General features: G+C 43.1%; 1 protein-coding gene across 3 annotated transcripts in view; it reads right to left on the bottom strand.

The window, feature by feature from the left end:
* The window catches only part of WDR37 (WD repeat domain 37), a 126,333-nt gene that overhangs the window by 97,819 nt on the left and 14,566 nt on the right, over nt 1-13,948 (bottom strand). For all 3 annotated transcript variants that reach the window (XM_075271624.1, XM_075271622.1, XM_075271625.1), the window contains exon 2: nt 4,044-4,111. The gene's annotated coding sequence lies outside the window, so the exon portion shown is untranslated. The remainder of the gene's footprint in view (nt 1-4,043; nt 4,112-13,948) is intronic.

Below are 13,948 nucleotides of genomic sequence, written 5' to 3'. Positions count from 1 at the left end.
CTGTAACTGGGGCTAATCTAACGGCCGCAAGGGAAAAAAAAATTATAAAAAATAAATAAAAATCAGCAGAAAAATAAAATCGCCAACCGCCCAGCTCTATTATTACCTTACAGAAAAAAAAAAAAAATCAAATTACAGAAATAAAAACATAAAAAATAAAAGTGGAAAGAAAGAAAAAAAAAAACTACCTCGTCTATGTGACAGTTTGTAAAATATTTTAATAAAAATCCATGGAAAAATGTGAATTAAAAAAAAAAAAAAAAAAAAAAATGAATCTTTTTTGTTTACATTTTTTCAGATCTCAAAATAAAGAAAAAAAAACATGGGGGGGGGATTAAAATAAATATTTATCACTGTAAAAAAAAAAGGTGCAAAAATCATTTGTAACCCAAAGGATGTTATAGCCCTGAAATCTGCCTGTGGGGGGGGGGGGGGGGGGGACTGAAAATGGCCTGATTATGAACTGGTTAAGTTAACCTGAATATGTAGAGTGCCTTTAAATTGTAAGATCCAGGTGTGGTGAGGAGCAGGTAGGCTCTTTGCAGCCTCTTCTATTGGCAGATCCCTTTCCTGGATGAGTCGCTGGCGTCAGGAATACCCAGGCCTGGCAGGCTTTTCATTAGATGGTTTATTCGTTAATTGAGTAATTTTTCTTCGTTTACCCACAACATAAAAGCTCCCGGGAACCAAGCCGCCTCTCACTCCATAGAGACAGGGAAAATCAAACAAGACAGAGGCAGAGCTGCAGACGCTGCGGGCACCATCAGACCGTACACACTCCGAAGACAACCCTATACCGAGCTTCACAGATTTCGTGTCGGGGTGCCCCAAGGTTGGCCAGTCATGTCTCAAGTCTTCTCTGTGCCACTCTGGAAGCAGTCTCTTCTCCAGATCTCTTCTCCAGATCTCTTCTCCATAGGAGCGTCAGCGTATTACAAGGTCTCCATAGAAATGGGGATGCTCACTAAAAGGGACTTAAAGGAAATTTCTTCTATGGAACCAATCTCCTTCCACCGCACCCCACACCACACCACACCAAAGTAGAACTCGATCACCTAAATGTGTCTGCCCCAATACAGCGGACCAGCGACCATTTAGCTCTGCTTAAAGGGGTTTCCCATAAACATATTTATATTTCTAGACTACTGAAGAGGTAAACGTTTTAGAAATAAGTAGATAATTTTGTAGTGTTCTTAAGATTTTCTCTAACCATCTTAGTGGTGACAGTCTGATGTCTTGATCAGTTTGCCAATGGATACGACCATGATTGCATGCACTTTCTGTGGTCAGTCCCAGCCATGATTTCCCTTTATCTTCTCCTACAACCTGTCCACAGTAAGGACATCATGGCCGGGTTTCTGACCATAGAAAGTTCCTGCATTCATGGTCATATCCATTGGCAACCGATTAAGACAACAGACTATCCACACTATGATGGTTAGAGAAAATCCTTAAAACTCTGCAAAACATTTTTTATTTATATTTGCAAAAATGTTTAACTTTTAATTGTCTACAAGTTTCAATGCATTTACAGGAAACCCCTTTAAAAAGGAAGGGACCACCAAGCTGCACTTCTCTTATCGGGTCCATGGCTGCTTGCCTTTACTCTATCAGTAATGACACGAGACCTGACAACTTATTGATTTATTCTGACAGGACCTGATGCATTTGCTGCTATATTAGCCAAGGTCACGCAAGTCGTCTAGGGCCGGGGCCACACAGTGCAAACACACCATGCAAGCTACCATGACAAAAGCCACCCAAAATCGGGGGATGGTATTTGCTGTGGTTCACCAATCGGAAGCACTAAGAGCCCCCACCTTTGCAGTGGGAAGATGTTGTCAGTCCCGCAGTAAACCTTGACATGTCGGTCACTTTGCATTGCAACCAAATCCTGCAGTATGTGGATGAGATTTGTTTACAAATCCACAAGGCTGTTACGGCAGATCATATAATGTGCGGTGACTACCCGCTGCTATCCCTCCCCAGTCCCAGTTTTAGTGCTTTGGAGTGTGGAAGGAAACCAGAGTAACTGTAGGAAACCTATGCCAACATGGGAAATTAATCACTGATCAATGTCACATATCTCATTTATATAAAAATGGATTTCTGTCTGTCTGTTCTTTATGCGCAACCAAAAGACTGGACTGACCCTCACCAAATTTGGCATACAGATACTTCAGGTGTCCAGGAAGGTTTAAGACGAAGCCTCAACTGGCTCGGACGTACCCTTGCCGAGATACACATTACCAAAACAATGACCCCTTCATTAGCCAATACAAACCTTCAAGTCTCTCACTCATATTCCAACTGCAATACACACGGTCACTCCATATGCACAATACAACACTGATATCCAAACTGAGATACACATATCAGAGGATTAGATACACAAATCAGCACACAGTATCACACGCCAGAGGATTAGATACACGCCACAGCACACAGTACCACACGCCAGAGGATTAATGAGCCTCAGGACCCACATCTGGGCTGAAACCTACTCCACACCCACCCTGGACCACACATAGGTCAGAAACCTGGGGCTGATATAGTGGGACTACAGCACTTTGCCTGTCACCTTGCTGCAGAAATTATGAAGACTTGTGGCGAGAACAGCTGCAAAAAACAAACAAAACTGGGCATACCCTATAGATTTAAGAATTCCTGCTCACTTCCTTCAGTACCATGTCTCCTTCTCCTATTCAAGGCGCTTTTCAGAAGAATTTAAAATATGTAAAATATGCCATATTTAGGAGAACTAGAAGCATGCGGGGATATATAGAGTTCAGTAGGGCGCTGTACTCCTGCTGAATAATACACTGTATAGAAGCATGTGGTTGAAAAATGCAAACACGAGATTAGCGATGACATCACCAAACCTGACCTGGTGTCAGTAACATAAATACAATAAATAATGTAACAAACAATGTGAACACATCCTCATAGGACTGCACTCAAAAGGAAACCAACAAAAATGCAGAATTTTTTTTTGAAAATAGCAGATTAACCACAAATCCAGAAACAATTCATAGCAGCGTCATCCAGGGTTAGAAAAATGTATGACACAGAAACAGCACCACACTTGGCCACAGGCTGTATCTGGAATTACACCTTGTCAGGACTGCAATACCAGATGCTGCCTGTAGACCAGCGTGGCACTGCATATGGAAAACAAGGAAAACCTGCTTTCTTATTCTGTGCTAACAATTTACACCATAGCCACAGGGCCTCCTGGTTGGCATGTTTGAGGATGGGGGGGGGGGGGTGTAACTCATGTCTGGGGGAACATTGTATGCTTTTAAAATCTAAGAGTATTTGTAATTTCATTGCTCTATATTATATTATCTTAAGAGATGCCAACGCACATATACAACACGGATGGACGGACAGAAGAGGACAGACGTGCGGACAGCTTTTGAGAACGACCTGAATTAAAATGCTTTTACCTTACATGGTTGAAATAAAAGTCAAGAATAAGGAATTCTAACTGCGTCCAATGGTTTAGAAAAGCACTGAACCGTTCCTAACACGCAGCGAGCAGATATGCAAGAAGCAATGCAAACAATGAACGCTATGACACAGAACAAATGCACCGGGCACCGGCTAAATCTCCAGCATTCCTCTAGATCATACACAAACCGCACGGCTTTATTTTACCACACTCAAGCACTTCACTTTTTTTTTTGTACATTTTTACAGTTATCATTCCTAAGTAAAGCGTCATCTACTTTCTTTATGCAGGTTGTCACTGTACACAAACATGACCCCATATCCACAGGACGGGAGCTAAGTGTCTCGGACCTCACTAGTCATGAGGAGGGGGTTCTGTGTTTCCAAGCATGTATATAGTCACTCTATTCAGTCTAAGGGGGCATTCACACAGAGTAAAGCGGCACTCCTCCTCCAGAGTGACTAAATGTGGGGGGGCTTAGGACCCCCAATCTAGTGACTAACAGTAGCTCTTTCCAAACCATATAGGACTACATTATTTTTATCTTAGCGTGCCACGTGATATTCCAGCTAAAAACCAACTCACTTACCTGTTTTATGTAGAGCGATCCTCCTGGCCCATTAGGGTTCTAGAACATCCGGTTTGGGATCAAATAACCTAAAATTAAGGAAAAGAAAAAAAATATCTGAGAACAAATACTTTATACAGGGTAGTCGTCCATTGAGTGCCATACACAGGAAACATAAGACAGACATGCAAGGTGGTAGCTCGCCACCTTAGGCCTTTCTTAAGCAGTTACTCCAGAACATAACAGTAGGTGAAGGTAGATGCCCCCTTTAAATTTCAATACCTGTACACACCCACCCCCCTTACTCAGCAGTCAGCATAAGACTGACTGGTCTATTTCATAACAAACATCAATTATATTTCATCAGATAAACATGGAAAATCCCTTTTTCTGGAGGAGACAAGTAAGAAAAAAAATTCTGGAGTCTTTATTTATTACAGATTGCCAACTTCGACTCCTTCATAAGTGGCCAACAGTCATGGTCAGTCAGAAGCCGTAAAGCCAGTGATGGATTCCTAAGACGTTCTGCTTCACTTCAATGGGATCACCGACCACCACTAGTCCCACCGACATTCACAAGTAAGGTCCTGTTCCCTTTACTTTGTGGGACAACCCCTTTAAATAGGCGACCCGGCGCATTTTCCTCATCCACTGCTTTAAATCCTAGTGCCTGGAGGCTGCTGGTACAGCTGGGAGCATCGGGCCCGCACAGATCAATTCCTGTGGGATTGGTCATCAATATAAAAAAGAAAAAAAATCTATTTAAGGCCGGACAACCCCTTTAAATCCCTTCATAACCATCACCTGGTTTTCGCTTCAAAAACCGCATCCAAATGCCTTAACATGTAAACACACCCTTATAAATCCTTCTACAGACACTAAAGGCCGATTTTCAATACTGCTCAATATCATAAACCCAAGCGTCTAAAACAAATGTGAACGGTGCCAAACCACAATTTAGCTTTCAAGGAAATTATTTCGGCATGCACTACTTTGCAAGCACTTACACCGCCTTCCTGACACACCATATTATCCAAAGTAATAAGCCCAATACTGCTGAGGTAGCCATATGTGACTGGGCCCACACTGCCTAGAGAGGAGATGTCGCCTCCTGCGTTTTCTTGGCCCAAATTGGAATCAGTACTAAAGTCTTGCCAAAGAGGAAGAGATTTATGGAAAGGCTCAGCGGCGCTCCCATCCCTCTCTAACTCTGCTCAGCCACTGGCCCATTATGCTAGCCATATCCACAGGCCCTTATCAAATTTTTTTTCCCCCCACAGAGGTCATGACAGTATTATAAAGCTGTACAATACGTAAGGAGTAGTAGAGAGCACCCATAGGAGCCATACTGTACTTTATATACAACTATGGCTTGTTTCATCAGATAAGATACTGGCGAGATATTCCCTATTACAAAACCATAGGTTTTCGATGTGCCAAAGCCAAGCACGAATGCCCAGGGCTCTGCCACACACATGGCTCCCATCCACTTGAATGCAAGCAGAACTGGAACGCCCACTAGAAAATGTAGTTTCTGGCTCTGTACACTGCTTAGTTCTGGATAGGAAACAGCTCATCGAGGGGGAAATAAGGGGTTTCCTGGGTGTAGGACTCACACAATCTGATCCTAAGGATAGCCCATCAATATCTAACCAAAAAATTTAATAAATTCTACCACATTTATACAGCTCACCAGCCCCAATACTGCCAGGGTAACAGTCCCTAAAAAGGCGCCTGTAATAAGAAACATATTACCTATAGGACCCTAGGACCCAGTAGCGTACAGTCACTGCCCAGTCACAGCCTCTTCTTCTCCCTATATATTTCTATCACAGCCCAAACCTCCGCCACCCACAGAAAGATTGTGTCACTGGAAAGGAACAGAATTTATTAGCGACGAAGAAGTTTGGCAGGCGAAGGAAGAACTTTAGGTGAACTCTCTAGTAAGCGGGAAGATATTAGGGCGCACGACATAGAAAGGATTAGTGAGGAGACCAAGATCACACCCAACACAACACATGTACCAAAAAAATGATAGAAAAGGGTATAAAAGCAGCAAATAATTTCCTTTATAAAAGTTATCCGTGTACGTTCCCTGCCCTTACATTACAGCGGACACCAAAACCACATGACAAAATCCAGGCTGAAAGCAACTTGTTCTATGGCAGTATATTTTAGAATGATCATGATTTGTGCAAAGAGTGAACTTATACACACATATACACACACACACACATACAGGTATATACACAAAAGCACTTGTACATAGTAATTTGCAACCAATCTCATTCATCTCTACGTAGAGCAAATCTTGAGATCTCACGACAACATGTGTCTAGGTCTAGCCCCGACCTTCTTCTTGCTGGACCCACGTCTGGCTTTGGCATCAGAAGCTACGTGTGCAGATTCAGACTTAGGCAAGTTACTGCAGTTTTCTCCAAAACGGTTACTAGTCAGCTAGGCATTTCAAGTTTTACAAGTCGTGCTCCATTGTTCTCAAACTGCTCCCTGTTACTCACAAATGACGTCACGACCGTCACGTACATCTCACCTCTCCCCGATGTAGTCATCATCCCTCATCCTCTCATACTACACGAGACTCCACCAGCTGCCATACATACAGGTTTGTCCTCCTTTACCGTTCCTCTTAGCATGCAAAATTACAAAAGTGTAGTTTCAGATGATCAGTTTGTAAGAACCCCTTAGACCAGGGGTCCTCAACCTTTTTAAACAGTGGGCCGGAGGCAGAGCAGGTCGCACAGACATCGGGAGCGGTGCCCTCCAGTAGGTAAAGTGAAGTGCGCTCCATGGCCTGGCCCGAGCTCTTCAGGAGCTTCAAATGCACGCCTGCCAGCGTTGTCGGTGGGGCCAGACAGAAGTGCTTGGCGGGCCGCATGTGGCCCGCGGGCCGCAGTTTGAGGACCCCTGCCTTAGACTATACGCACACCACTATAGAGGCTTTCATTCCGTGAAAATACGGATCTGTATAGTATCCGAAATAGCAGACCCTTAATTGCAGATTATACGGAAAGAACTAAGGTTATGTGCATGGGGTCATACTGTGTCCCGCATATCATTGTGACGAACGGGAAAGTTGGGATGTTTCAAGACTGATCAAATCCTACCACTTTTTTGTGGCATAGTTTAGACATGACCTCCTCTATAAAATTAAGGGTAGGCCCCTCCTGAAGTTTTAAGCTACCCTTTAGGTTTCTCAATGCAAACGTCTTTAGAAAACAACCCCCAGATGATGACTTGATCGCACCATGTCCCAATCGTGTCACCATAGACTTCGCACATGACGTTTATACAAACGAAGGACCAAACCACATAAAACACAACTGACTTGAGTATACCAGAATGGAAGGCGCTCCCTCAGAGTGGGATATACAGGTGTCCTGAGCAGGAGACCTCTTCCTAAATATAGCACCGCCTCAGTCCGTATGTAAACCCCTAAAACCGTGGTCCGCTTCTCAATGCACTTTTTTTTTTTTGATGGCCATGAATGCGCGCTATATCGCTAACGTGAAGTGACGGACACCTCATTGGTACCCAGCTTTCCCCATTACAATCGTGGAAACACGTTGAGTGTGTGGAATATAATACAGAAGCCACAATGCAGCTATGTAACAAAGGAAAGATTTCCCGGTAACTGTCTGCACATAGTAAGACAATGGCCCTGAAGAAGGGGATCCTGAGAGCGGTGAAGTATTCTCCAAGAATTCCTGGAATACCAGTGTGAGATCTTGTGAGCCCTTCCAACCATAACACAGCGCCGTGTAAACCTTATACACATACAGAGAGGTCCAGGAATATTTGGCCATTGACACAATCTTCAGGATTTGGGCTCTGTGGCCACCATATTGGATTAGAGACGAAACAACTGAGATATAATTGAAGTGTAGACTATTAAAGCAAGGGGCTGAACGAAGATATCCTGAAAAATATTTAGGATCTGCAGCTATTTCTCTTCAAATACTCCACATTTCAGAGGCTCAAAAGTAACTGAACAAATTAACAATTGCCAAAATTAAACATAATACTTTGTAGAGAATCCTTTGCAGGCAAAGACTGAAGTCTCGAACCGACGGACGTCGCCAAGCGATGCAGCTGTATTCTGTCACTGCTTGTTTGCGGGTCTTTTTGCCTTGTAATATACTTCATTAACACATTTTGTCTCCTTTCTATGAAACCCTGGATTTCTTTCTTTTTTTCCCCTGGCTTCTGTATTGAGAGCTGTTCCTGCCTCTTAGGGGGCATTCACACGATGTAACGCGGCATTGATTCTGACACAATAACTTGTGTCAGAATCAGCGCTGCAAAACAGAATATCATTGACTTCAAAGGGTACTGTTTAACATGCATAACACATTGAAATCAATGGGTTAAAAAGCCTCCCATTTCAATGTGTTATGCGCGATAAACGCAACCCATTGAAGTCAATGGGATTCAGTTTTGCAGCGCTGATTCTTACGCGAGTTATCGTGCCAGAATCAGCGAGGCGTTACTCCGTGTGAATGCCCCCTTATTGTGTATGGAATAGGGGGCTGTGTAATATGTAGAGAAAACTGGGGGGGAGTCACTTCAAATAGGTATAGCTGTATAAAACGTACTAAAAAAATTTGTTGCCACATTAAAAATTTTTTTTTTTTTTTAATCTGCTACAAGGCTACAGTGATATACTGGTTGAAAAGATTTCCGTCTCCTAAAGTAAAAGGCTTATCAGTCGCAGATGTCAGACCAACAATGATCACGAGAATGTAGGGGGTCACAGTCCTTCAGTGTACCCGGCCACCCACCAGTACAGGGAACTGCAGCCAGACCCAACAAAGCTGCGCGGTAGTGTCCCTGAATCTGTGCTGCAGCCCCCTCTGGATTGGTGGAGGTCCCAATAGTCAGTCCCCTCAGTGATAACATATCCTGGAGATATTCCATCACATCATTCCATAGTGTATCATAGGTAAAAAATATGCAAATCTAGTCTCCTGGATGGAATTAGGAGAACAGAGTGCACTCTGTACACCACCCTATAGAGGGCGGCATCCTTAACATCATGAACGACTCAGTTATAAAGTCTTTTAATCATAATGTGGATTTAATTGCTAAATCAGTATTTCTGTCCCAAAAGGAACAGATTCCCAACTATGGACAGCGCTGTTTCGGCCTATTGGGCCATCCTCAGCATAGTGGTAGGGATACTGATTTAGCATGGTGAGAGACTATAGACCAGGGTATGGGGGCACTCGTCCACATTAGGGAGAGTGTTCGCCTACATAGGCAGTACGGAGACTTACAAGTCATTCCTGCTCCGCTAGGGATTAAATCCTAATTCCATCCAGGAGACTAGATTTGCATATTTTTTACCCATAATCCCTAGCGGAGCAGGAATGACTTGTAAGTCTCCGTACTGCCTATGTAGGCGAACACTCTCCCTAATGTGGACGAGTGCCCCCATACCCTACTGCATCATACTCATATTATTTTTATATTATTATTTAATAATAATTACAATTTTATAATTATATTATTTATTTATTTTAAATTAATTATTATTTAGATTATTATTATTGCTATCAGGCCCAGCAGCATCTGAGCGAGTAGTATAGATAAAACATGGTATACATCGGTTACGCCTTCCTCCCTTCCTTAAAGAAGACCCGTCACCTCTCCTACAGAAAAATGAAGTAACTGTCCAGCTCTTCCTGAAGAGTGATCGACAACGACTTCATTCCTCTGCTGGATATTACCTCCGTCCGACAGGATGTTTTACCCGAGCACCATCTATAGTTAGTCTAAGAAGAGTACGTTCAGTGGAATAGAAACGGCTTCAGTAAATGATTTTTTTTTCTCAGAACTCTGTTGTGCCGCTCCTCTGTTACTCCTCTTACATGAATTCACAGCTGGGTATTAGATATTGGGGGCGCACCCCAAAACACTGACACCGTCCCAGCTGTTTATGCAGGCTCACACCCCTTGTAGAAGAGGACTAATTATTCGTAAGTTTCCAGGAAGAATAACAAAGGAACAACAGAACAAAGTGTGAGAAGAAAAGATGTTGCAAAAATGTTATATTATTCACAACACATGTATATACTAGAAGAGACATGTCAGCGGAAAAACTAAAGCGTTAGCTCTGCTGGTTTCCAAGAAGCAGCCTGCAGAAAGTATAGGACACTAGAACATCACTACGGTATTATAATTCTGGTGTGAACAGAGTCTAACCACTGCTGACTAAGTCACCACAACACAGCACTGTTATCACATGAGACATTCACATGCCGACACTACGTGACAATACACATGATACAAATATGCAGCAAGTGCGCTTAAAAAGGTCCTCCAAAGGTCATTGGAGGTCATCTGGTTGGGAACCCATGAAGCATGATGGCTTTATTTTTATTTTTTTTTGTTTCCTTGTTTTTTTCTCCACAGACTTGTCTAACAGAGACAAGTGGGGAAGAAAAAAAAATATATATATATATATATATATATATATATATATATATATATATATATATATATAAATAAATTAGTATTAATATAAATATATATAAGCATGCAATGATTGTTTCTCTTGGTTCATGAAAAAAAAAAAAAAAAAAAAATCCATGTGCCAACGGCTCCATATAATGGACTGCAGGTCCACAGGGAAGACCTGTTGTATGACTAGCAGCGTACACTACATTACACGTCAATAGCACTAGGCCAAAAATACAGCCGTCTTGTGCCAAAAAGCTCCCGCTGCAAAACCAGGACAATTTGCCATTCAGGATTACGAGAAAGTTACTACAGTCACTGCTATTAAACTAGACAAATGGGTTTTCACACAATTTCCATGAAAAAAAGATAACGCTCAGGAAGAGCAGGAGAGATGACTCATATCTACAGAGAATATTCCGATCTCAGATGGAAAGTGACGCTTTATTATCTAGTAGTGGCAAAAATATAGTAGTATAAGAGTCAGGGCCAATGACACACACAACTACATACATATCTATCTATCTGTCTGTCTATCTATATACACACACACAGTGGGAGGAAATTAGGTGAAATACCAGAAAACTGCTATGTCTTTAGTCCACGGTCCGTATTTGCACCAAAGATGTGATGTGCCATGTTGATGTTACTGTGCCCCGTTTGCCACTTTTTAAGAAAGTGGGCAGAGACCAAGACAGGCAGGGGACACCAAGGCACAATAGATTTACTATAACTCACGCCGTTATCCATAGCTGAAATTTTCACCAGTCCCTGACTAGTACAAGTCTCAGTTGTGACACTCAGGACCCCCAAGTTGTGCCAGAATTACTGAAGGGTTTCTCCAGAGAGAATTTTTGACTTGCTTCCGCCAGGGGCTTTTAGATGCTGCACTTAGGGGTTCAGACACCAAATCGCTCCACTGCCTCCCCTCTCTCTCCCGTTTTTATCTCTAGTTACCTGTGATATGGCAGCTTGCTTTACTATAGTCTGCTAGCCCCCATAACACAGGTAACTAACCTGTCAAAATGGGAGGGACCCCAGGGCCAAGTGCTGGTTCTGAGCACATGACCAGAGGTTGGAATCAGTCCAGAACACCTAGGTACAACATCTAGATGTCCACGTAGCAAGTAAGTAAAGCCTTTCCGGTGAACCCCTTTAAAAAGTCTGTCCCAAGTTACGCCAGCTGCAGGAAACACGAGTCCTTATAAAAGCCCCCCACCATGTCTCCTTCACATCTCTAGTACATGAGAACGTCCACACCTTACATCGACAAACAGTATAAACTATGGTAGACACTTCGGCAACGCAATAATCAAATCCAATTCTGACAACAAAAGTAATAACCCCGAGGGGCAACACGGTGGCTCAGTGGTTAGCACTGCAGCCTTGCAGCTCTGGAGTCCTGGGTTCAATTCCTGCCAGGAACGACATCTGCAAGGAGTTTGTATGTTCTCCCCGTGTTTGCATGGATTTCCTCCCATACTACAAAGACATACTGATAGGGAAAAAAAATGTACATTGGGAACCCTATATAATAACCCCCTCCCTCCAAAAAATAAAAATATTGGACACCCAGGTACATTAACTCCCTGGCCGGCAGGATCTGTACAGCCCTGATTTCCACACATAGAAGATCACAGTCCCCATCATATAATCTATAGAGAATACCTTACATGGCAAAGGCAATATCCAGCTAATACATGAAAAGAACAGCACTGAAGTTAAAGGGTTACTCCTAGCTTATAAAGTAATGGCATATTGCTAGGATACACCGTCACATTATGATCTGTGGGGGTCCAAACCCTACCGATCCTGACAATAAAGGGACCACTGCTGTGATTTCCCTGCAAAGCAAGCCACAAATAGATGGGGCCAGCCATAGTAGTGTGCACAGCATGGGGCCAGGAGCGCCGCTCTGCAGGGGATCCATTGCTAAATGCATCCCCAGATCCATGGTAAAACAGAACGGAGAGCACATATGTGATAGCCATGGAGTGTCTATGCCCTCCACTGACCCAGTTATTCTTGCAGTGAGCCTGGGCCACTAAATAGGCAAAAAAAAAAAAAAAAAAAAAAAAAAACAGGACCTGTCCTGAGTTTTGCCACCCACTCATGGCCCCATAGACAGTCCTGGCATAATACATAGGTATGTGTATTGGGTCCTAGGAAATAATGGGTTAGCATGCTAGCCGAACAGACATTTGTGTGCACAGAGCCTTGGTCAAGTTATATTTTTTGGTTGACAGAGTAAAATCAGTACCATAACAAAGTAAAGAGGGGATTTACTGAGAATGCAACATGCAGCCTAATATATGGACTGATCAGCACTTACACCAGACTGTCTCAGTGGTCAGGTCAATGGCCTGAAAAATTCACAGAAAACAGTTACCTGGTGCTGCCAATAGAGGGAGCACTGGATTGCTGTTCATGAATTTAAAGGGGGTTTCCAGTGCTGTAATACTGGTGACTGATTCTTAGGAAAGGCCAAACGACAAATGAACGCAACATCGCTGACCTGTCAAGCCAACAATCCAATATGGATGACCTATTCCAATTCTAAAATCCCAGAAAACCTTATAACTCAGTAGGTATGGTGTATGATCCCATGTCCCCTTTATTGAAGGCTGGAGACAGTCAGGGCACTCAGTTTTAAATCTATATCTTTTACAGGGCGAATAGAAAACCACTTGTGCTCCTAATTTTAAAAATTTAGGAGCAAATTATATTTTTTGACCCCATTGATGACCATTATAAATCGCCATTCTTCCAGCAGCCATGGTGCCTCAGGGTTTAGCACTGGAGCCCTGGGCTCAAATCCGGCCAATGACAACATCTGCAAGGGGTCTGTATGTTGTCCCTGTGTTTGCGTGGGTTTCCTCACATACACCAAAGTCTTACATAGTAGATGAGGTTGGATGAAGACGTCAGTCCATCAAGTCCAACCCATAACCCTACAGCATTGATCCAGGGGAAGGCAAAAAACCCCATGAGGTTCAGGCCAATTGCCCCAATTCAGGGAAAGAATTCCTTCCCAACTCCAATGGCAGTCAGTATAAAACCCTGGATCAACGTGCCCTTAATATCTGATGGGGTACGTAGCTTGTGACTCCTATATGGGACAGTCTGTAAAGCACTGCAGAATAGGATGGCGCTATAAGAGAACTAAATAAGAAATCCAATTGGGCGCCGTCGGGGTGACGTCTGGCACTGGCATTATTTTTGCTTTCCCGATACTATGGCGCAGCAGAAAGAGACAAAGAAACTCGCGCAAAACAGTCACAAAAAAATCTTACATCTCAAACTTTTCTGTAGCCCTTGTGGGAAATATTAGGGACGGACCACGAGCACCGTTACTGCTGCAGATCAGAGGCGATCACTTGGTCTCCACAGATCAGCAATCTCGCTTTCCAACTGCTGCAAAACTACAGCCTCCAGCTATCACAGCATGC

Source organism: Leptodactylus fuscus, chromosome 4 (assembly GCF_031893055.1).
Source record: "Leptodactylus fuscus isolate aLepFus1 chromosome 4, aLepFus1.hap2, whole genome shotgun sequence".
NCBI lineage: Eukaryota > Metazoa > Chordata > Amphibia > Anura > Leptodactylidae > Leptodactylus > Leptodactylus fuscus.
This window is presented reverse-complemented; position numbering and strand designations above follow the sequence as displayed.